Raw genomic sequence first — 26206 nt, 5'->3', positions numbered from 1 at the left:
ACTCAAGTTAAAGAGCACACCATGGCCACCCCTCTGGAAGGTGCTGGCAAATAGGTGTGGTGAGCTTTCCTTCTATCTGACTACATCCTGCTCCAATGTGACCTGTTCAAGAGTAGCACTGTGCTTGAGCTTGGGGCTGGCACCGGGATTGCCAGCATCATCACAGCAATGGTTGCTAAGACTTTACTGCACAGATGTGGATGAAGATCTCCTGCCTATGTGTAAATGGAATGTTGCCCTAAACAGGCACCTGACTGCAACAGGAGGAAGTGCAATTAAGGTTAAGGAACTGGATTGGCTGAAGGATGACCTATGCACTGATTTTCAAGTTCCTTTCAGTTGGTATGAAGAAGAAATTTCTGACTTATATGCTCATACTACTATCATAATGGCAGCTGATTTTTTTTTATGATGATGACCTCATAGATGCTTTATTTAAAACACTCTACAGAATTACTCACAATTTGAAAAATGCACATACAATCTACTTATCAATAGAGAAAAGATTAAACTTCACACTTAGACATTTGGACATTTTCGATTTTCCCTAAATGATTTAGAGAAACTCAGAGATGGCAAAATGAAATTTGTTGTACAGCCAATTGAAGCTACTTTCCTTCCTTGTTTATGAACATATAGAGCAGTTGGAAGATTGTTGCTGCTCCAATAAGTTGAGCTCTCATGTGAACATGGCTGACAATATCCCCCAAGTCATTTTACTACAGTTCTTTCTAAATTGTCATTTTCAATAAACTCAAAAGCTATTAAAAAAAAAGAAAAGGTAACTATGGAGAATACAGAGAAGCATGAAAAGACTTACATGAACTGATACAAAACAGACCCAAGGAAAAAAATAGAAACAATGACTACAACAGTGTAAAAAAAACCCACCACAAAATAGCTGAAAAAGGATGTTGCAAAATTATATAGAATAAGCTTTGTCTCCAACGAAAAAATATGAGAAGATACTTTCTCCAAAACCCCTGTGTAGAGGTGGGGGGCCCATGGGTGTGGAATGTTACCTATATTGTCAGATATATTATATACATATATATGTATGTATATATATATGTGTGTGTGTGTACATATATGTGTGTTTGTATGTGTGTATGTATTGCTGAATTTTTTTTCTCTTGCACTATTTCTTAAAAAAAATCTTTGTTGTAAGGGATAGCTCCCTGCTAGGCTGGGAGAAAGGGAAGAATACAGGGTCATATTTAGATGATATAAAAACAAAAGATGTCAATAAACATTGATTAAAAAAAAGACCAGACATTTATCCATCCTGCATTCCAGATGCAGCAACAGTGAGCCAGTGCATAACAATTCAATTCAATCTGATATGATTCAATTAAATATAATGAGCATTTATTAAGTGCTTACTATATGTCAGGTTCTGTGCTGGACACAAAGAAAAACAAAAAATCCCCCAAAATATAGAAAAACCAAAACAATGCCAAAATAAAAAAAGAAATGATCCTTGGCCTCTAGGAGCTTGCATTCTGTTGGAGGGAAATACACACACTCACACACCTATGCACACAGATAAACACAAAATATATCTGAGTAAATATAAATGCAAAGCACTTCTGTTCCCTTGCTCAGGCTCTTTCTTCCTCACCATGTCACCTCTCCTACTTGATAAACTACACTAACTCCCTGTCACCTCCAGGATCAAATCTTCAAAGCTCTTCATAGCCAGACCCCCTCCTACCCCTCCTGTCTTCTTGCACCTTACTCGCCCTTACATGTGTTGCTGTCTCGTGGCACTGGCATCCTTGCTCTTCCTCACACTAGACACCTGGTACTCCTTCGCTCCTCATCTCTACCTCCTGGCTTTCTTGACTTCATCACTTCCCTTCAAGTCCCAGCTAAAATCCAACCTTCTACAAGAAGCCTCTCTGATCTCTCTCAATGCTGATGTTATCCTTCTGTTGGTTATCTCCAGTTTACCCTCTCTGTATCTTCTTTGTACATAGATGTTTGCATGTTGTCTCCTCATTAGACCGTGAGCTTCTTGAGAGCAGGAACTTTTTTTGTTTTGTTTTGTTTTGTTTTGTTTTGCCTTTCTTTGTATCTTCAGCACTTGGCACAGTGTCTGACATAGTAAGTGCTTAATAGATGTTTATTGACTGACTGACTTGGAAAGGAGGGCAAAGTTATTTCACAGGGATAGTTCTGTCAAAGCAGTAGAATCCTTTCCACCTCTGAGGGAAGGAGGAAAGAATGAAATTCATTTCAACCAATCATTCTTTCAGTCTGCAACTGGCTCTCTGCCTGGCCAAGATCCCACCATGGCACTGCTTTAGTGGAAGGGGCTCTGAGCAACGGTTGTCAGAGTCTTTGTGGGGAGGGGCAGAGGAGGGCAAATACCCTGCCAATTACACATGGTATCAAGATGCAGGACAACTCCAAGGATGAGCCCTCTTGACCTGATTTCCTCTCCCCTTTCACTTTTGTCTTTGTAGTCCCAGTGATTAGCACAGTGCCTGGCATATAGTAGGTATTTAATGCTTGTTGCTTAATTGTATAAAAGTGTTAGATATGAGATCCAAAGTTCTCTTGATGTCAAGTCCAACACTCTTCACTATCATGGTGCCATTTGTAAGCTCTGCATCACTCATCGCTAATTGATTTTATTCATCATTCATACATTTTCTTAATTTGTTGTTACAATTATACAATCTGGTCTCCAATTGCTCTGACAATTTTTCTGTAAGATCAAGGAGAATGTTCATTTTTTTCCCCACCTTATAAATGACTCACTCTAAATATATTTCATTGAGAGCATCATCATTTTGGCAAATTTGAAGAGCCAAGTTTCTCTCACATTTTCTAAACAACCATCTCATCCCCCCCTTCTTCTTTTTTGGTTTCCTATATTTCATAGCTTGTTAGAAGAGGCAGCATCCTTGTGTGTGGGAAGTTGTGAATCAGCATAAGTATATATCTACCAAAAATCTTTTTATGACAGTGATGGTAGATATTTCTTATGACCATGACTGAGAAGCATATCTTCCTTCCTGTAATGCTTCCGGCTAAGACTCCTACTTTCTGGAAATTAAAAAAAGAAAAGCATACTAAGAGAAGTTCAAACAATTAAACTAAAAAAGAAAAACCCCAAACCCCAAACCCTCCAATGCCTCTCATGCCCAAACACGCTGTCCTAACCAATTTAGGGGAATTACTCCTACGTTGGTACAAGGATGAAGTGTTTTGATTATAGATAGCAAAAGGAAGAATGGTACATTTTGTTTTACTCTGACTGATTGGATGTTTGGGAACAGAATAATTTTATGGAGAGGTCCTGAAGCCCTGGGGGTGGGCTGTGCCTTTGATCTTGGCTCTCCTTTTTAACTCAATGTTAATGATAAGCTGAACTCCAAGGAAGCAGTCTTCTTAGAAGGATCCCATCAAAATCCCCAAATCGTAACTTAAGTAATACTTTTAAGATTCTGCCAATAATTCTGCAATTATGTTTCAAAGTGGTCTTCCTGGGGAAGAGCAGGGATGAGGAGAGGGTAATGTAGCCCATAGAATTATTAATGTCATTATTTTTAATATAGTTCTCCCAGGTGCAAGGCATTTATCTCTACCAAAGATGAGAAACTCCCATACCAATGGGCTTTGGGATTTGGGTTACATGTGTAACCTATTTGGGAGCTACAATGTTACCATTCTTTCTTTCCTTCTTTCTTTCTTTCTTTCTTTTTTTTCTTCATGAGGCGACTGGGGTTAAGTGACTTGCCCAGAGTCACATAGCTAGGAAGTATTATGTGTCTGAGATCACATTTGAACTCAGGTCCTCCTGACTCCAGGGCTGGTGCTCTATCCACTGCGCCACCTAGCTGCCCCTGCCATTCTTTCATTCGGATGAATATCAGCTCTCTACCATGTGCAAGGCACATGTTATGGTCTATGTACTACGCTCCCACAGTACATTGCAATAGCTTACTTAAACTTTAAATCTTCCTTATCACTGAGTATGCAGTAGGTGCTTAATAAATATTTCTTGAATCGAATTGAAATATGAGTAAAACATGTTTCTTGCTCTCAACAAACTTACAATCTAGTAAGAGTGGCATATGCATATGTAAGAGGAACAAGGGCATTTCTGTTTTGCCTGAAATGCCAAGAAAGACCATGGGGATATTGTTCCCCATATTTCCAGTGTTTTCAATACCTTCTGGAAGGACCTTAAGACAATTTGCAGGGCTATGTGCTAACTACTGGAGAGCAGGATGAGAATTGAAAGAAAACACAGAAAAGATCAATGTGTTTATCCCCAGCTTCAGAAAGACTCCATAGGAACTCAATAGGGAATAGGGGATACTCCCTAGGACACCGGAAGAGGTAACTAAGAGGGGAAAAGAATTCACTTTCACCAACTCAGCAAAGAATGGGGACTAATGGCTTCCCATTGAGAAGAGCTAGGAAGAAATCTCATGCCTGCTTGAAGTCCTTTCATCCAGCAGATAGCCAAGGCAGACTTTAAAAGCAGAGCTCAAAATGTTGACTAGCCACAAGGCATATGCCCCCTTCCAGCCTTACCCGGTTTCACTCTAAAAAATCAATGAAGGGTCCCGGAATCAGATGACGGCAGCAGGGGATGTCAGTGGCAAAGGGAGTCCAAGGACATATGGTAGGTAGAGCTGAGAGCTGTGAGAAATTAGGCAGGAAAGGTATTCTTAGTTATGATGCAAGGAAGATGCTACTGAAGTCAAAATCCTTTCTTAATGTGGCCTTTGTATTTTCTGGGAACTTTTCTCCCTTCCTTTCCAGCACATGAGTCTATACTCTACTGTTTTGGGTCTAAGAGTGATTCTTCTTTATGTTTCCCCTCTGTCATTTACTTTGATATTCAACTCTATATGCTTTGATATTTTATTTTTGGTTTCTGTCTGATCTTTGGGTAGAGTAGGCACTGGATGGAGGTTCACACCATATGTTTCCTCCTCATATTGGATCAAACTAGCATGAGAGAACCTAAGTTCCAGAACTGAGTGGGATAAGAAGGAAGAAGAAGAGAAAGGGGTAGTAGGAGGAGTAGGAGAAAGGGGAAGAAAAAGAAGGGAGAAGAAGAAAGGGGAAGAAGAAGAAGGGGGAAGAAGAAAGGAGAAGAAGAAGGAGAAGAAGAAAAAGAAAGAACAAGGGGAGGAGGAAAAGGAAGAGGAGGAGGTAGATATAAAGGACACTTTGTTGCTAGTTCATGGTCTTTACATTGCTTTTCAGTTTTAATAATTTATTCTGGTCTCTCAGTACTTTTTTTTATCTGGTCCCTTTTGTTTCCTGCTGTACATTTCAGATGCTTGGTTGGTACAGAGCATGAAATCTGAGATAACAGATTGAGACAGCTGACCCGTGGTTTTACTGACACTAAGTCCAGAACAACTAATTTAAACAAAGCAGCTATAGTCCATCTCCACCTCAAGGCACCGAAGGCCTGAAATATCTATCTGGTCTCCCTTGCACCTTAAAAAAGTAGATATAAGACCCCAATAAGAACCTGGAAATAACATAGTAAATTACTAGTAGTGATCATTATAAAAAGTGAGTTCACTTTAAGTAGAAAATGTTTGTTTTTCTTTGAAACTAAAGAACTTAGGTTTATCACTTAGTTATATTTAGTAGCCTAATTTATATTGAACCCAGGATAAACCTAGACTAACTTAAGATGGATCAATTAGGGCATTCATAGTCAATAATTCATATAGTCACTAACTTTCGAAAATAGATCTTGGTAACAGTTTTGCCACAGTTGACTGATGACTCCTGGGAAAGGTAGATTTATGGGCCTTGGACTAAGTGAGAGCCAGGATGATTTAATGGAAGTAATAATAAATATGTGTTGATTAATTGCCATTGAACTTTAAGGTTTACAAAGCTTTTTTCTAACAATGGTCCTGGGAATTAGGTAGTATGAGTATTATTATTCTCATTTTACAAATGAAGAAATTGAAAGTCAGAGTTTCAGAGATTTGTTCAAGGTCACATAATAATAATGATAAAAATAATAACTAATAATAAAAGCTATTATTTGCAAAGTACCTACTACGTGCTGGGCACTGTGCTAAGCTCTTTATAAATATTATCTCATTTGATCATCACAAGAACCCTAGGAGGTAGGTAGGTACTGTTATCCTCATTTTGCAGATGCAGAAACAGAGGCAAACAGCCATCAAGTGACTTGCCCAAGGAAGGACAGACAGGTAGTGAGTGTCTGAGGTTGAATGTAAACTGAGGTCTTCCTTACTTCAGGCTCAGCACTCAATCCACTGTGCCACCCAGCTGCTTCAGAGATTTGAACCCAACTCTAATTCCATGCTCATTCCACCATACCACTGGATTATGTGTTGTTGTTTGTCCTTCTTTCTTGAAGAGGACCATGATATTAGGAAGATGATGCCATGACTTGCAAGTGAATTAGTTTTAAGAGAGGGAGGGCTGTGCAAAGTCACCAGCGTCACTTTCTCCTCCGGAGATATCTGGGTCCAGTGGCGAGATGTAGATCAGGACAACTGGAGACAGCGCCCAAATTATGTATAAGGGGACCTGGGATTTAGTTCCAGTTCTGATACACTCCAGATGTGTGACCTTGGACTAGTCACTTCCTTTCTTCAAACTTCAGATTCCTCATTTGTAAAAGGAGAAGATCAGTCCCTTCTAACTCTAAGGTTTGGTGATTTCCAAGACAACTGAAGTTGATTCTTCTGGATGGAAGTATCCAACCACCTGGACTGGCTGTAGTATCTACTTGCTTACTTTGGACTTAGGGAATTCAGCATTTGTTTGCAATACCCTGATCATCCAATTATGCCTCTAAACTATGCAGTTGTGAGATAATTATGTTCAGCTTTGTGAAATAGACATTATACTTGATTTCTCCTTGCATGTTAAATGGTTTTTAATGAGTGGCTTTCTTTAAAAACCCTTGCAGATAATTGCTCACAGTTTTAAATCCTCATCTTCGAAGGTTCTTGACCCGATTTCAACTGAAAATGAATTGGTTACAAGTCTTTTGTGATTTAAGGAGACTACTCAGGTCTATAATAGTTCCCCTAAGGTACTCAAAGTAGCCATAGCACTATTAACATTTATGTGAACAGAATAGCTGAAATCATCATGTAGATTTTCCTGGCCAGTCTGATTTATGGTATTCTATCACATCTTCCCTATATGATAATGAAATGCCCCTCCCCCCTTCGTTATAATATTTCAGTCCATTTCCCTTGTTCAGACCCTCATTTCTTCTTGACTAGGTCAACGTTAATAGACTTCTACCTGGCGGCCTCATTGCCTGGAGGTATCTCTTCTCCAATCCATCCTTGACACCACTGCCCAAGAAATGAACAGCTCTGATCATGTCATGAATCTATTCAAAACCTTCAGCAGGTTCTCATTGCCTATTGAATAAAATATAAAGGCTTTATCCTGGCATTTCCAGGCCTGGTGAAATCTGGCTCCAAGCTGCCTTTCCAGCCTTCTTACATACGATATTTCTTTATGGAGTTTATATATACAATGCAGAGTGGCACAGAAGAAAGAGTCTTGGGTTTTGAGTCAGGAGAAACCTGGGAATTAATTGGCAGGATGACATAGGGTGGCTCACTTAACTTGTAAAATTTCCTCATCTGTAAAATGGACATAGTCACACCTACCCTCTGAAACTTCATAGGACTCAGGATCATAAATCGTGTCCAGTTGCCACATGTATAGAGATGAGGAAAATGAGGCCTGGGAAAGCTAAATGATTTGCCCAAGGTTACAAGGCAGTCATCAGTGAATCAATAAGCACTTATTAAGCACCTACTGTGTGCCAGGAAATGTGCTAGGCACTGAAGATACAAAGATAAAAAGGGGGAATCCAGGCATCAGAAGATAGATTTGAACCTCTGGTCCTCTGACTCCTGAGATGACATTTAAAAAAACATAATTTTTTTATTATTATGAACTTGAAGACATCAGTAAACACGGACATTTTCATATGTAAAGAGCAATAGGTGATAAATGCATATACACATACATATATGCATGAAATTGTTACTGTATTATATAATCTTGATTTAAATATATGTTATGTATATGTATATGTAGTGTCCCCAAAATATAAAATGTGCATATATATGTGTTTATATATGTAAATAAATTTTAAGCATTTGTATATACATATATGCATATATTTAAATTCAACATCAGTTCCAAAGCTGTCCTATTTATCTTTGTCTTCCTCTTAACTTTCTTCTATTCTCTTCTATGAATTTTTAAAATGCTTCATTTGTATGCTTCTGTCTTTTCTTCTTTGGTTTTTGGCATCACTATCACTAGTCTCTGCTCCCACCCCCAAATTAAAAATAGCTCTTCCTTATAACAAATAATTCTACTTGAGCAAAAGAAATCCAAACACTGGACATGTCTGAAGATGTATATCTCATTCTACACTTCTAGTCTACCACCTTTTTATAAAGAGGTAGGAAGTGTAAGATCTTGTATTGCTAAGGTCCTTTTCATTAAGGTATCACTTTTTTAGGAGGGGGCGTATATTTGGGCAAAGTAGTTTCTAACATTTTATATTATGTCCTCTTCACTTTTTATGTATTTCTCTTCTTCATTTTTTTATATTGACAATTTGATTTTCTTCCTTTTTTTTGTTTTGTTCACATTGGCTAAATGTTTATTTTTTTAGCAGCCCTAGTTTTATCAGTCAATTCAATGGGATGATGATGAGGAAGAGGAGGAACATGAGGATGAGGAGGAAGATTTGGACTTTCAGTTTTGCTTACCTTCATTTTGATTTTCAAAATATCTCTGTGTGTGTATGTGTGTGTGTGTGTGTGTGTGTGTGTGTGTGTGTTTGATTAGGATTTTTTATCTGTTGTTTTTTCTATTTTTTTTAAGTTGCATGCCTATTATTGATCTAATCCTTCTCTCTTGTGTTGTTCAAAGTGTTAAGAGATACAAAATTTCCCCTAAGAGCTGCTTTGACTGCATTCTAAAAGTTTTACCATTTCATCTATTTGTTATTTTATTTTTGATGAAATTATCTATTGTTTTTATGATTTGTTCTTTGATCCACTGATTCTTTAGGATTACATAACTGAACATCTAAGTTTGAATCCATTTTTTAAAGGTCCTTTATTCAATATTGTGTTGTGGACAGTGAAGGGTATATTTATTAACTATTTCAGCTTTTGTATTTTGTTGATTTTTAAGCCTCAGCACTTGGTTAATTTTTGTAAAGGTACTATGTACAATGAAGAATTGGTAAACCCTTTCTATTCCTTTTCAGTAATCAGTAAGTATCTTTCATAGCTAACTTCATGAAAAATCTCTTCAGGCCCTTAATTTCTTTTTTGCTTCTGTTTTTGGTAGATTTGTCTAGGTATCAAACTGGCCTATTGACTTCTTTAATTATTTTAGTTTTTCTGTCTATTTCTGCCTATAATTCAATTAACATTTCCTTTAACTACTTATATGTTATGCCAGTTGGTCAAATATCTATTAAATATTGATATTATTTTATTATTCATGGTACCTGTTAACAAAATAGTTTTCTTGGTGATCTTTTTCAACTGTATGTATTTTTGCTGTTGCCTTGTTTGAGGTCATGATTGCTACTCTTGATTTTCAAAATTTACTTGAAGCATATAAATTTTATGCTTCAAGTGTTTTTATTCTAAACAACATAGTGTTGAAATCTGCTCTCTAATCAGTTCTTCTACCCTTTTTTGTTTGGTGGGTGAATTTATCCCATTTATGTTCGTGGTTATGACTTAATTCTTGCATTTCACCCTATTTTATCTTGTGCTTTTTGCTTTCTTTTCTCCCTATTACCTTGTTAGAAAGAAAAAAAAAGAGGAGGAAAGAGAATGAATGTATTCAATATTATTTATCTATAATTGAAGTGGTCTGCTTTCATTCCATTGTCTTTCTTGTCTTCTACTTGTAACCTGATCACTTGTTCTTATTCTTTCTTTTGATTACCCATTTCAATCTACAATTGAAATTTGTTTTTCTGCAATTGAAGTTTGTTTTGCCTATGTATATTCCCTCCCCAACTGTATCCCCCTTCCTAATCTCTCATCTCCTTTTCCTATTGTTGTTCATTTCCCAGTTGAGTTTGAGGCTTTCTGCCTCAATATCTCCCACTATGCCCCCTCTCTCCATCCTTTGTCTAGTCAGATACAGGTAATTCTCTCTCCAGTCCATCTTCCATGTTTGTGTACTTTTTTTCCCTTGGGTACCCTAATTATGAGAAATAGTAAGTTTGTCCCTTCCTTCCTCATTTCTTCCCTAGTATATTCTCTCCCTCCCACCTTTCTTTCCTTTCGTAAAACATAAAAACAGAAGAAAATGACTTTCAGGCTCTAAATTTGTATTTCTGAACTGTGACCCTTGAAAACATTGGAGCTTTGAAGAGACACTTATCTATTCTCTCCTTTTTAGAATGTGAGCAATTAATCATAGTTTAGTCCTTTCCAGTTACTCAAGTGTATTTACTGTTCCAGATTTTCTTGACTCCTGTGTTTATATTTTTAAAAGAATTCTTCTCAATTCTGTTTGTTTTTTAAATATGGAACAATTAAAAGTCCATTATTCTGTTGAAGATATATTTTGTTCTCTATAGGATCATACTCAATCTTGCAGAATAAGTTATTCTTGGTTGTAAGCCTTTGTCTTTTGCCTTTTGGAATGTCATAATCTGAGATCTTTCCTTTTTACTAGTTACTGCCAAATCTTGTAAAATCCTTACCATGATTCCTTTGTACTTGAATCCTTTCTTTTTGGCTGCTTGCAGTATTTTATCTTTGATTTGGAAGCTCTGGATTTTGGCTAAAACACTCCTGGTTGTTTTCAAAATGGGGTTTCTTTAGAAGGTGACTAATGCATTTTTTAATTTTCACTTTTCTCTCTGGCTGTAATTTATATTGATAATTTTCTTGAACACTCTCACTTACTTTTAAAGGCATTTAAATGTCATTTCTGCCTTATTATTAAGCAATCCACTGGGCCAAGGAACTTTGTGTTCTGTGGGGACCTGGGTTCAAGACTGACATTCAAAAGTAAACCAACAATGAAGAAAATCATTTCAGTGATCTTTCAAAGAAGACTGCTCCCTTTTCAGGAATGAAGAGCAATTCATGTATATATACCTTGATAATCAAACAGTTAGACAGTTTTTCTTTCTCCTAATGAATTCTTTTTTCAGGGAGGAGGGAGAAAGAACAAGATGAAGGTACCTGGCTTGTGGTTTTATCAGGATGGGGAACTGGTGGGATGGAAACACCTTTTACCCATGCAGCCAGTTCTTGATAAATGTAATCCTGTGAAGTGATTGCATTATTTGAATTCACATTGTACATTTCCATTGGGCTGGAAGCAATGACCATGTTTTACATAATTATATTTTTGAGTAGTGCATATTTTAATACACACAATCACCTCACTGGATTCATTTTCACATTAATCAGAACTTAGCTTTAATAAATGTAAAGTACCTTAAAGTACCTTACCAACCTTAACATATGATCTAAATCAGGGGTGGGGAACCTGTGGCCCTCTAGGTCCTCTAGTGTGGCCCTTTGACTGAATCCAAACTTCTCTGAAGTTTGTTGTCTAAATGTTATCTGCTGTAACAATAATAATAATAACAGATAACAATAAGAATTATCATAATTATCATCATCATCTGAGTTTGTATAAAATATAGATACATATTAATATAATAGTTCACTATAGTGTATTGCCTGGATCACTGAGAGGTACAGTGCCTTGCTCAGAGTTACACAACTAGTTTGTGTCAGAGGGATGACTTTAGTCCAAGTCATAGGATCATAGATATAGAACTAAAAGGACCTTAGGGGTCATCCATATAATCTACCCTCTATTTTACAGATAAGGAAACTGAGACCCAGAGAGGTTAAATAATGTGTCTAAGGTCACACAGGTAGGAAGTGGTAGATCTGGGGTTTGGACCCAAATCCTTCTAATCCCAAATCCAGCATTCTTTCCATTGTATAACACTCCCTCCAGTTCATTCTGACTCCAAAGCTCTATCTGCTAAGCCATACTGACTCTCAATGAATACCTGGAACAATTTATCATCATCATTATTGTTAATAATAACGAGAATTTAAATTTCTATAGTGCTTTAAGTTGTACCTTCCTTATAACCATCCTCTGAGGTAAGTGGTTGTAAATATTGTTCTTGTTTTATAGACTGGAGATCAGAAAGATTAAGATACTTCCCTGTGGTCACACAGCCAATAAGTGTCAGAGCTGGAAGAAACACAGGTCTTCTGACTTTAATTCCAGTACTCTTTCACTCTATACACTGCCTCTCATTAAATTTAATATTTAATGTTAATGGAGCTCCACTTAGATACCAACAAGGAGAAAAGGATAGCTTTTCACCATACTCATTATATCAGGCTTGTGGTTGAGCTAAAAATAATATTCTGCCATTTAAAACTATCCAGTCCATGAAATGTACAGTGGAAAACTGAAGATAGATTAAAAACAATGCTCCCCCCTCCATATCACCCCCTGTTCCAATACTCTACTACCATTATTTTACTGAATCATAGGATCTCAGCTCTCGGACTAAAAGAGGTCTTATTTAACTTATGCCTTAATTTTATAGATAAGGAAACTGAGGCACCAGAAAGTTGATTTACAGGATCATAGACCTATGACTGGCTGGGACTTGAGAACACATCTAGCCCAATTCCCTCGTTTTACAAATGAGGTAATTGGGGTTAAGTGAGGTTCCAGGCATTTTCTCTGGCTGTAGTCCATGCCTGGAATGCTCTCTCTCCTCCATCCTCACTTCTGACCTCTCTGGTTTCCTTTGTTCAGTCATATCTGACTCTTTGTGACCCCATTTGGATATTTTTAAGCAGAGATACTGGAATGGTTTGCCATTTCCTTCTCCAGTTCATTTTATAGATGGGGAAACTGAGGCAAATGGGGTTAAATGACTTGCCTAGGGTCACACAGTTAGTGAGAGTCTAAAGCCAGATTTGAATTCATGAAGAGTATTTTTTTTTGATTCTAAGACAAGTGCTCTTTCACCTAGCTGCCCAAAGTTCCAAATGAAATCCTACCTTCTACAAGAAACCTTCCCTAATACCTTTTAATTCCAGTGCTTTCCCTCTCTTAATTATTTCCCGTTTATCCTGAATGTAGCTTGCTTTGTATATTTGTTTGCATGTTGTCTCCTCTGTTAGATTGTAAGCTCCTTGAGGGCAGAGACTATCTTTTGCCTCTTTTCATATCCCCAGCACTTAGCACAGTTTATAGCACATAGTAGGTGCTTAATAAATGTCTATTGAATTGGATTGAATTAAGTGACTAGCTCAAAGTCATGGTGAAATGGCAAAGGCAGAGTCTGATCTCGAGTTCATGCTCTTTCTATGCCTCTCTCTCTCTCTCTCTCTCTCTCTCTCTCTCTCTCTCCCTCTCTCTCTCTCTCTCTCCCTCTCTCTCTCTCTCTCTCTCTCTCTCTCTCCTCCTCTCTTCTCTCTCTCTCTCTCTCTCTCTCTCTCTCTCTCTCTTTCTCTCTCTCTCTCTCTCCTATTATGGGTTGTCCTCATATTCTTGGTTCTGAGTTAATGAGTGGAAGCTTTTATCTAGAGGAGCCCAGAGCCACCACAAAGTCGTCTCTCACTAATGGATGATGAAAAGAGAAATAAACCCCAACTTTGGAATTTAGCTTCATCCCTCTTATTTTTGAGCTCCTCAGAGAGGGTGGCTGATCAGCCCAATTGCAGTGGGAATGATAGGCTCAGAATGGAATATTTTGGGATCTATAGCCAAAGAACGGCAGAAGCTTTGATGCATTTGGTTGCTTTCAACTTTAAAGAAAAATGGTTCTTGAAGCTTGGCTCTCCTCCCCAGTTTAATTTATATAACTGCTTGGAGCAAAAGAATGAAGAAAAATCAAAGGAAACCATACACTTTCATTATAATCCCTAATGGGAGTCATTGAGAACATATGTACCTCATTTCAGTGGCTAGCCCTTCCCCTCACATGCATCTGGTTAATTGAGAAGGGCAGCCCCAATTAAGCAGCCCCTGGTAGCATGTCACGGCTAATCGTGAGCAGGTTAGGACCCTCCTTTGAAAGAGATTCTCTCTTAACTCTCCAGGGCATGTCTGGTTGAGACTGAAGTCCTAAACTGAGATCTGATGATTTAAATTTGAGTGGGTCTTTTGATAACAAAACTACAAATAAATAAATTGATTTCCCCCACTTTCACGTACTGGGCAGGTGACTGAGATCGGATCCTCTTTCCCATGTTTATAGGGAAATTAGAACGTGTTAGGGATTTAAAGTGCCCTGTAACAAACTCAACGGCCAGCCAGCAACAGCTAATATGGCCAGAATATGAGGAATAGAAATAAGGTCTCAGTCTAGGCAAAAGTCTGGACCACAGGGTGAATGCAGGATGTTTCTTATATTAAGAAGCTACTCCCCAGTTCCCTTGACTCTTTGTTTCTTCTGTCCCCTAGAAAAGTTCTGATTTATCTAATCTAGTATGAGGATTCTAAACTTGGAGTTTTGGGCCCCCCAATGGGTCTGCAGAAAGATTTCAGAGAGTCTGTGAACCTGGATGGGGAAAATGACATCTTTATTTTCATTAACCTCTCATTGAAATTTAGCACTTTCTTCTGTTATGAATGTGAGTGAAAAACAAAACAAAACAAAACAGAAGTGTGAGAAGGGGCTCAGGGGCTTCAACAGAAGGCCATCGCGGTCCATGATACAAAAAAGGTAAAGGCCCCTGGACTAGTACCTATTAAATTGCTTGGCTATACATCATCTCCAAAACTGTTTTGACTGATGGGGTGTTGGAAACTGATTGCAGAATTCTATTAAGGATGGCTGCCCAAGCTGTGTGCTGTGACAACAGTTGGGTTTCCAAGGTGATTTTCTAAGCACTGGGCAAGTAAGTGAGGGTGCTGGCTAAGGGATTCTTTTGCAGTTTGAAACCTGGTATTTTTTCATATCAACATAGTTCTCATTAATAAAGATGGGAGCTCTAGTAGCCCTCTTGGGTTGGTACATAGACATAAAACACAATTTTAAAAATAATAGTCTTTTCTCCCTTCCTTGATGGAGGTAGTGTGGTACAGTGGAAAGGGCACTGGGATTGGAGTCAAAGGATGGACAGAAATTGGGTTCAGATCCCAGCCCTGACACTCTCTGCCTGTGTGATGTCACTTAACGTTTATGAGTGTCAGTTCCCCATCTGTAAAGAGGACTGGATATGATGGAATGGGTTTGGAGTCAGCGGATGGCTTGAAGGTGGGTTCAAATTGTAGCTCTGCCTCTTATCACATACTACATGACCCTGAGCAAACCACTTAACCTCCCTCAGTTTCCTTATGTGCCAAAGGGGCTAGAATAGAGGGCCTTCTTTTAGCTCTAGATCTGTGATCAGTGATCTGTGTCATAGTTAAGAATTTGAGTGGTAAAATTTATATAATTTTATATAAAATTACATTAACATGATAGATCACATAATCATATAATTATAGTATTTATGCAATTATATATTTATATGATATAGTATAATTTATATAATTATACATACTAATTTAAATAGTATTATTTATATATCATTAAGAATTAATAACATAATTAAGTATACAATATAGTTTATTTAATTATATTATATATTATATATAATTATATAGTATATTATATTTAATACATTGTATATGTCACATATAATATCTATTTAAAGCTTTTGGTCTAATCCTAAAATTTCAGTGTAGAGCGCCAGAGGGCAAATCCCAGCCCTGCAGTGAAGTACAATGGAAAGAGCACTAACTTTTGGGTCAGAAAATCTGGGTTCAAATGCTGTATCTGACGCTTTGTTTATTGAGTCATTTTTCAGTCCTGTCCAACTCTTCATGACCCCATCTGTTTTTTCTTGGCAAAGATACTGGAATGGTTTGCCATTTCCTTCTCTGGCTCATTTTATAGATGAGGAAACTGAGGCAACCAGGGTTTAGTGACTTGCTCAGGGTCGTACTGTTAGTAAGTGTCTGAGGCTGGATTTGAACTCAGGAAGATGAGTCTTCCGGACTCTGGGCCTGCCACTGTATCTGCTATGGCGCCACCTAGCTGCCCTGCCTCTGATGCTCATTTCCTGTGGAAAGGGCAAGTCACCTTGAGTCCTTGGATCTTAGTTTCACACCCACAGATTGAGGGGTTTGGAGAAGATGGCTTCTGAGGTCCCTTTATGTGTAACTCTATCATTCTATTATTTATTACCTCTATCACCTTCAGAAAATTGTTTTATCTCTTTAAGTTTCAATTTTGTCACCTGTAAAATAAGTGGTTTGAATGAAATGATTCCTAAGGTCCCTTATTAAGGGGTTGGTACTAGGTTTGTGATCCTCTGACATTGCCTTTGTGCTGTGCAGATTCACTTTCTGAGACTGTGAAAGTAGGGAGTTTCTCTGCCTGAGAAAAGGGTTTGTTTATCATTTGGAATTCAATTCAATTAATCAACCACTTATTAGCACCTACTCTGTGCAAAGTCCTGAGCTGGGTTCAAGGGATGGACATGACTAACACCCAGTCTCTGACCTCAAGAAGCCTATAACCTAGGAGATATGTCATGTGTAGAAAGAAATATAATATGTGGCAGAATGTGAAAAACCTTAAGGACAAAATGCTATGATAAATTAGAGGAAGGATAGATCAGTTGGGGTGAGGAGGTGAGATCAGGAGAAATGTCATGGAAAGTGTAGCTCCTGCTTTGGGCCTTGAAGCAAGTAAGGGATTTCAAAAGGGATTGTTAAAGTGGGATGAGTCAATCAATCAATCAATCAATCAATCAATGAGTTTTTTTTAAGTACCCTTGATAGTGTTCTGCACTGTGTTAGACTCAGGGGATATACAGGTGTTCTCACCTTAAATGTGTGTTCAGTGAGAATGGCAGGAGTCAGAATGGAACATTGGAGTGGGCTTGCCTCTGGGTATATGTGGTGGAGGCACCCTACTTCAGAGCATGCACAGGTATCTTCTGGCTGCTTCTTATTCACCAGGATAACTCAGGAGTTCATAAAGTATGGTGAAGAGAAGTCTTTTAATTGGCTATTGAGTTGGGAATCCATGGGTATACTACAGGGGCAATCCCTGCCCCTCAGGTCACATCTTCCTGCTAGTTCTGTAGTACAAAGGCAACTCACTGAACCGACCTCAGGGTCAGAAGGGAGATTGACTTTCCCCTACTCAGCTGCAAGTCATGAGTTCACGGCCTCCTAGGCAAGTCTGTGTGTGGGATGGGGTTGCCTTCCACTGGTATCTTTCTTCCTTTGGTACAGGGTCTTTTAAGATCTTGAAAGGCAGCTAACATCTTCCCCTTCTCAGGCACTTAAGCAGTTGCAACGGTAATATCAACAGGAGACAGGCTAAAAGAAAAAGAATGGCACCCAGAGAGACACCCCTAGAGAGAAAAAAATACACTTGATGCTGATTGGACTGTGCACGACAGAGGTAAACCTGTAAACTGGCTAATTAGGGCTTGGCAAAGAAATTGCAAATATTTCAACTAGACTTGAATATTAGCCTCTCACCTGCCTGTACTGGAGTGATGTTGCTGATTCTGTTCTAATCATTCTGTGACTCTTTGTTGCTTGGTGTTCACTTTTCTGGGAAACTAATTTCTGGGAAACAGACACACTATTCTGTTTGGGAATAAAACTGCCAGTTCCCTACTTGATTCATGGTTGTACTTTTGGAATCCTTTTTATCCCATCCTCCTGCCCCACCATTGCCGAACCCTTAGACTAGTGCCGGAATTAGAATTGTCCCTGGAATAGCCTGGGTTAAGGCATGAACCAATAACTTTGGGAATGGGGAACCTCCTTCCTCTATTGAGATTTCAGGCCTCTTGAGCTGAACCTAGGCAAACCTCAAGGGTAGATAAAAGACAAGCATTTTTTTTCTAGTGAACTTTAAATTTTTTTAAATTAAAAATTCAAATTAATGAACATTTATTTTTTCTCTTTCTTATTGGGGAAAAAAAGAAAAACAAAATCTTTCTAATAATTTGACATAGTCAAACAGAACAAATTCCCACATTAGATAAGAGACAGAATTTGCATAGGTTGTCAGCCCTTGTAACCTCAACTGAGCAGTTCCTTTTTAACCACCATGCTAGAAAAAGAAAAACGAAAGGTCCCTACTTTCAAGGAACTTACATTATATTGGGGAAAACAACATGTACTCATAAATGAACAGGTTGTTTTTGTGATTTCACTGGTATAGAGGATCCTCAGGTGAGGAAATGCCTTCTACCAACGCGGGTCACTTTTTTTCTGGTAACTTATAGTCTTGGGGAGTTCTTAAAGCCTTAAGAAGGTGAATGATTTACCTAGGATTATATAGATCAAAAGCAAGACTTGTACCCAGGTCTTTTGGCTTCCAGGCCAGCTTCCTAGCCTTTGTGACATACTACCCTTTTGCATATAAGTATCTATCTATCTATCTATCTATCTATCTATCTATCTATCTATCTATCTATCTATCTATCCATGTATACATCCATCCATCTATCTGTCTACTCATATACACACAAACACATATGTACCTATGCATATATACATACATATGTGTGTGTATATATACATGTCCATGTGTGAATATATAGTATATATGATATGTGTGTGAATATATATGTGTGTATAAAATTCTAGTGATAGACCGTGTGAGAAAAAGCACAGAGAGGACAGTTGAGAATGTGGTGTTGGAGAGTAGTCCAGTTTCCAGCATTCCAGAGTGGTGGTGGTGGCGGTGGGAGGTGTATGAAATCATCCTGCAAGGGTAGATTGGAGCCAGAGTGTGTATTGGCTTGGATAGTAGGATAAAGAATTTCATTTTTTTTTATATGTAATGGGGAGGCACTGAAAAATTTTGAGTGTAGTAGTGATGTGATCAAAGAAATTTACTTGGGCAACAATAAAATGGCTGAATTGGAAAGAGAAGCAATTGGAAGTAAAAAGACAGATTATTCTAAGTCAAGGAAGGTATTCTAGTCAAGGTATTGACTAGAGGATATTCTAAGTCAAGGAAAGAGATGATGAGGAGCTAACCTAGGGTGAAGGAAGAGGTACCCAGCTGGTCAAATGCATTGGGAACTTGGAGAAGTCAAGGAGGGGAAGGGTACGAAAAAGGTAATCGAATTTGGTGATAAACAGAGCCCTAGTGGCTTTGGAGCAGTGAGTTATTTGTCCTTCATTTTCAATTTGCCTAAGGGGTAGCTCCTTCTTTGACTGCTGGTGAGGCCGAGAGAAGAAAAAAGAAAACCCCATAAAATGTGTGTTTGAAAATTGATTCATTTGTACACTGTGTTTCTGTGTACTCTGTTATTTTATGTAGAGTGCTATGCTGCTAAATAAAGAAACCTCCTGCCTTTGTGCCTTTTAAAATGCAATAGAGGTTATTAATCTGCTTTCACTTGGTTTGTTTTGAGGTAGAGAATAGTTGAACAAAATGGATGTAAGAATACAAGCCAAGATTTAAGTCTATTTTTATGTTGATTGGGGGGAAGATGGGTGTTTAAATAGATGAGGGAAGATGCAGGTTCAAATTCAGATCTTAATGAGCTGTATACTAATCATTCTGGGGAAAACACAAATTGGGATCAACTGTAAGCCAAAGTCATTGTTTTAGATTTATCTGAATTCTTGGAGACTCTGATCAATGAATGGGAAACTGTCTTTAAGACTTTTCCTTGGCAGTGGGAACATGGGATCACACACATAGTCATCAAATATTTATTAAGTGATCGTTGTGTGCCAGGTGCTGTGCTAATTATGGGGGATACAGATGGGAAAAACGGTCCCCCTTCTCAATGAGTTCACAGTCTAATGGGGGAGATGACATATAAACAGCTGTGTACAAATAAAATGTATACCAGATAAATAGGAGCTAATCAATTGAGGGAAAGTTCTAAATGTAAGAGGGATTGAGAAAGGCTTCCTGTAGAAGGTGGGGTTTGAAGGAAACTAGGGAAGTCAGGAGGCAGAAGTGAAGAGGAAGAGTATTCAAAAAATGGGGAACAGCTATTGGAAAATTCTTGGAGTCAGGGGATAGAAGGTGGGATTTTTCTCTGGAATTTAAAGGAAGCCAGGAGGCAGAGATGAGGACAGAGAACATTCCAAAAAATGGGGAAAAGCTATTGAACATTCCAGAGGCAGGAGATGGAAGGTGGATTTTGAAGGAAGCCGGGGAAGTCAGGAAGAGGAAATGAAGAGATATCTCCCACAAATGGGAGACAGCCATTGAAAGTTCCCAGAGTCAAGAGAAGGAGTGTCTTGGGAGAGGAACAGCTAGGAGGTCAGTGTCACCGGATGGAAGAGTCAGTCAGTCAGGCAGTGACCATTTATTGAACATCTTTTATGTGAGAGGCACCGTGCCAAATGCCAGAGAAAGAAAGAAATGTAAGAGAGTCCCTGCTCTCCGGGAGTTCACAGTCTCATGGGGAGAGATCCCATGTAGACAGTTAATACAAACACTCTTAGAGGTTATCTGGACCAGCTGCCTCATTTTGGAGATGAGTGAACTAAGGCCTGTATTGAGGTGACTTGTCCAGGGTCATGAGATGCAGACCTTAAGTTCTGCAGGTCACACCAGCCTAGGTGTTCTCTCGGTATCCAGGTTTAGCAAAGATGCACAAAAGGAGGGGAGGGGAGAGAATGCCATCTCTGTTTTATCTTAATTCTGCTTGTGTAAATCATAACTTTATTGAGTTTTTCGAAGGCCTTCTTCCTACCCCTCCTGTCACTCCCCATCACCTTTCCTCCCCCAATGTTGGGGGAAGTTTCTAATTTGATGCATGTGTGTGGGAAATAGAACAATATTGAAAAGACGCCATGAAATCTGCAATAAGAGTTGTGAGCATTTTTGAGCTTTCAGATCTAGAAGGATTATTAGGAGTAATCTAATCCAGATCTGTCATTTTCCAATGAGGAAAATGAGCTTAAGAGAGAGGGAGTGACTTGCTGGGGGTCAAATAGCTAGTGTTAGAGTTGGGACAGACACTGAGGCCTTCTGACTCAGGGCAGCTATCCATTCAGTGTATTCTGCTCTTTCAACTTTGTTTCAGAGAATTTTCAAAGAACCATTTAAGGACTGAGACAATCTTCTCCAGCTTCTCTGACCTCGCCTGTCCAAAGCACAGAATGCACATATGGTGGGCTTTTGCCCATTGGAAATTCTCTATGGTTTGTTTGTTCTCTTGTGGTTTTTTCTCTTTGTACATCCATGGTTCAAAGCTATTCTGCTTATGTACATCTTGGCAGATGGGGGAAATGGTCTTTCCGCTTTGCTACAGATGTCGACAAAGTACGAAAGTCCTTCACAGGCCATTTAATAAACACGAAAGAGACCAAACTGCTAATGAATGTGCTCATTGGATTAAGGCAAATTCCTTTTTAGTTGATGAATAAGATCTCAATAAAATATTCTGGTTTTCTTGTGGAAGGAAGAAAAATGGATGTGGGGTTCAGCCAACTCCTTATTAGATTGCCTCAAATAGGATGAAACAGATTTCCAGAAAACTTTTCAAAATGGTATCTGGTAGACCTATTTCAGACAGCAGAAGGGAATTACCATTCTTTGGCCCAAAAGATATTTCCTCTCAGACAAATGGGGAGTTGTGACTTCAGCTGACCTGGGTGTTTCATAAACCACATACTCTGAGTCACAGTGGGAATCTTTCTTCTTCTGGTGTTCTCCAGGCTAGCCCAGACTAGTACAGGCAATGCTCCCCGTAGCTTCTGAATTTTCAAACGATTGAGGCTGAGTGTTGAAATCCTTCCATGGCAACTCTACTCCAATTTTTTTTGATGGATCAGCATATTCATAATTTCCCAGATGTAACTGGGCCCCTCCAAACTGAGCTGACTCAAGTTTCTGTTACATAAAGAAAGTTTGGGATTATTGATTTGGTTTTCACTTTCTGAAAGGCCATGAAGGCCACATCTATTCTTGCACATACGGATAAATCATTAAAGATTTTGTCAAATGCCTTGACATTCACATATGATGTCTGCCCTCATCTTCTAGTCCGGTATATATTGGAATGCTCAACCTGATCTGTGATCTCATATATATGCATATTCCCTCCTCTGAAACAGGAATCCATCATCCATGCCTACTAATCCTATGTGAACCCCCGTTCAGCTCCTGTTCACTACAAGAGGTCCATTTGATGTGTTGGAAGCCTGTCTTGTTTTTCTCCTGATATGGTGAGGATTCTTGGGCTATCTGCCAGTCATCCTTATCAGGTGACCATCCTATCTTCTCGCAGATGTTTCCTTTACTCCAGTTCTCACCTCATTCTTGTAATCCTATTTTTAAAAAAAGAAGTGGAGGTTAATTGGCAAAGACCTGCACTTAATGATCCAATACTCACTAGTCAAGGTAGAGTGAATATAGTGGGGGACTCGGGGTCAGGAAAAACTGGGTTCATATCCTGACTTGATACTTCCTTGCTGTGGACTACTTTCTCTGCCCTTCTGATTGGAGGGTGGGATGTTCTTAAAAATCTGCAATTAAGGAGGGCACCCCAGCTAACCATTGCTTCATTCCTTACCCAATTCCACTCCTGTGGATTTCTCCATCATGGCACCATGCCAGGGACCTCCCCTTCCCCTTCTCAACTTTCTTTTATGTATTGTCTTCACCTGATTGGATTGTAAGCTCCTGGAGGGCAGGGACTTTGTATCCCCAGCACTTAATATGGTGCTTGACTTACAGTTGTTGTTGTGCTGTTTCAGTGGTGTACGACCCCATTTGGGGTTTTCTTGGCAAGGATACTAAAGTGGTTTGACATTTCCTTCTCCAGCTCATTTTAGAGACGAGGAAACTGTGGCAAACAGTTAAGTGACTTGCCCAGAGTCACACAAGTAGTAAGTGTCTGAGGCTGGATTCGAACTCAGGAAGTTGAGTCTTCCTGGTTCCAAGCCCAGTGTTCTATCCACTGTGGTGCCACCTAGATGCCCCTGACTTATAGTAGTCACTTAATAAATGTTTATTGACTGACTGGAATACGACAAGTCCCTTAACTCCTCTGAGCCTCAGTGTTCTTGTCTGTTAAACAGGAATCAGAATACCTGAAATAATTTTCTCATAGGATTATTGCCATGAAGCCTCTCTCCTTCCTTCTCTCTCTCTCTGTCTCCCTCTTTCTCTGTGTCTCTCTGTCTCTGTCTCTCTCTTCCTTCTTCTCTCTCTCCTCTCCCTTCTTCCCTTTTGTCTTTCTCTGTGTTTATCTCTGTCCCCATCTCTATTTCTTTGTCTCTGTCTCCTCCCTCCCTCTGCCCTCCCTTTCTCTTTCCCTTTCCCCCTTTTTCTCCCTCCACCTCATCCTTCTCTTCCTTGGACTAAATATCTCTAGCTCCCTCATCTGAGCTGAACAATGCATGTTATTGATAATCATGCAAATCTTACTTCTCTCTTTGTGGCCCTCCTGTGAACCTCCCCTACATTCTTTTTGTTGTGCAGTGTCCAGAACTGAACAAGAATATAGGTGGTCCCTGCTCTTACATTGCAATGTGCTCCTGGAGTCCTTTGCTGATGGGTTGTAGGCAGAACTGTAAAAAGGGATATAGTATGACACAGTTTAAGGACCATGACTGATGATGGAAGACCTGGATTCAAAGCCTTTCCCTGATTCATACCACCTGTCTAACATTGGGTGAGTCACTGAACCTCCCTGCCCAAGTTTCCTCATCTGTATAATGGGGATAATAATAACACCTTCTTCCCAGGGCTGTTATCAGATAATATTTGTGAAATACTTTGCAAACCTAAAATTCTGTTTGAAATGCTATGTAAAAAGTAGCTATTATTATTATGAAAATCGCTTCTATTCAGTTGGACAAATGGCAAAATGACCGCATTGTTCTAAATCTGGTCTTTTGGTTCCAGAGCTTTGTTTATAAAGGAGGGCTTTGTTTTTTCTTTCTCTCTTTCTTCCTCTCTTTCTCTTCCTCTCTTACTAGGTGCTGCTCACTTCTCACTCTCAAGGTCAGGAGGATACATGAGACCATGTTTATTCATTGTTCCATAAGGCTTTGTGGATTAAAAGTGTATGTTAAAGACAAAAGATTATAAACTGGAGAGAAAACATGAATATGTTCCATAAAGTTACTAGATTTTTGCCCTTTCCCCATTCATAATACCATTTGTTAAAATCAATGATTTTGACCCACCCTCTTCAAAAAAAAAAGTTCTTCCATGTCATCAGGAGGGATCCAGGTCTTAGAACTAGAATATGGAGGCAATAAGAAAGGAAAAAAGGTCTGAGCAAAAAGGAAGTTTATTAATTGTAGAACAGGCATCCTAGTGAGCAGCGTGGGTAATTTAGGGGAGTAGAATTGAGGGGGTTGTGGAGTGAGCAGTGGAGAAAGGAAAAGAGGTTTGTATAATGACAGGGGCTGGGATAGTGTTAGAATCATTGGAATTAGGAGAGTTTGAGAGGGTGAGAGTATGTTAACCATTTGGGAATGAGTCTGGAGAAAGGTCCTTTGAGGAAGGCACATGATTACATTGTTCAAGACCTTTTCTTTAGGTCCATCTTTGTGATAGATGGTGATGTTGTGTCCTGTGAGGTACAGTAAGTCCACCTCGCAGGTGTCAGGATCAGGCAGAGGTGTAGCCTGGAGGAAATGGGATAAAAGGCAGGAGTTGGCACTATAAGGTGAGTCTGGTCTGGGAAAAGTCTCTGGAGGAACAGAGGATACTAGAGTGTCCTGGTGGCCTGGATCAGGGCTTATTGAGGGCTCCTTGGAAAGTCTCAGAAGCAAAGAGGCCACAGGAGGGTCAATCCCTAGACCCTTGGTATGCACTCTCAGAAGTGAAGAGGTTTCATTGGGACTGATGTAGGGTTCCTTGCTAGCTCTCTTGACTTCACTGACCTCATCTGTAAAATGAGGCAGTTGGACTTCTAATAATTCCATTAGATTATCCCTAAAGTCCAGCTCGGTGGTGCAATGGATAGAGTGGAGTCAGAAGACTCACCTTCCTGAGTTCAATCTGGTCTCAGACACTTACTAGCTGTGTGACCCTGGGCAAGACACTTAACCCTGTTTGCTTCAGTTTCCTCCTCTGTAAAATGAACTCGAGAAGGAAATGGCAAACTACTCCAGTGTCTTTGCCAAGAAAACCTCAAATGGGGTCACAGAGAGTCAGCCAATGAACAATCAACAACAAAGTCCTTTACTGCTCTAAAGGTGTGATTGTATGATTCTATGTGACCTAATCTCTTCTCGTGTGAGAAGTGCCGATTTAGAGACATCTGTGCTCTAACTGTTCAGTTGGACTATTTGTGCGGATCCACGGTAGAGCATTTCAAATTCATATTGGTCTGATCACCCACAGTTGGATACACTGTAGAGTCACCTTGACATAGTGAAGCTATTTCGGTCCTATTTGAGAGCTAAGGATGACAATCTCTTCTCGGGCAGTGTGATGATCCTCACCTTTCCATTTATTGCCACAAGTAGCTAAGTCCTCTCCTTCCCTCTGCCTTTACATAGCAAACAGATTGATTTTTTCCCCCCTTCCCTTGATGGAGACTTATTTGAAAGGAGTCCTTTTATGGTGTCAATGGCAATTTTTGTGAGGCTCTGACATCTGGTTCCTGAACCATTTCATTTGATCTCAGATCAGCTCCCTCCAATGGGTCCCCTTCTTCCTGCAGCCTCTGTTACAGGTGGGGGTAATGATGAACCCCACTGCTGGTTCCTATTAAAGCCTTGGGGCCCCGAGACACTGCTCTCTTCCCTCTGTACAGCAGGGTGTCTGCTCCTCAGCTGTTTTTACAATCTGAAGGGAAAAAGAGCAGATAGAAAGTATTTCACTGAAACTCCAGGTGATCAGCGGCTAAACTGGATCCACTCAGCTGGGACCAATCTGGTTCCTTTAAGGAAGCTGACTTCCACCCATGAAGCACCTCCAGAGAGCTAGAAAGGTAATGTGTTGAGAGTGAACTTCCCTCTCTTACATTCAGACCCACTAATTCATTAATCAGGACAGAGACCAGGGAATCTATGATCTTTAATATTTGGAAGGATAATCCTAGTCAACCCATTGCCTCTGGAAAGGGAATGCCAGTGGATTGCACCATCATTCTGCCCACCATCCCCATGACTTTCCAGGCCAAAAAAAGCCACCCTGCTC

At 39.4% G+C, this 26206-nt stretch overlaps 1 long non-coding RNA gene and 1 pseudogene across 1 annotated transcript in view; both read left to right on the top strand.

Moving 5' to 3' along the window:
- Positions 1–26206, top strand: part of LOC144455770 (uncharacterized) — a 132643-nt gene that overhangs the window by 18665 nt on the left and 87772 nt on the right. The window lies entirely within an intron of this gene.
- Positions 22–752, top strand: LOC110213211 (methyltransferase-like protein 22 pseudogene; annotated as a pseudogene).

This window comes from Phascolarctos cinereus, unplaced genomic scaffold (genome assembly GCF_003287225.1).
Source record: "Phascolarctos cinereus isolate Bilbo 61053 unplaced genomic scaffold, phaCin_HiC Scaffold_1;HRSCAF=81, whole genome shotgun sequence".
Taxonomy (NCBI): Eukaryota; Metazoa; Chordata; class Mammalia; order Diprotodontia; family Phascolarctidae; genus Phascolarctos; species Phascolarctos cinereus.
The sequence above is the reverse complement of the archived record's forward strand: the minus strand, read 5'-3'. Positions and strand labels throughout refer to the sequence as shown.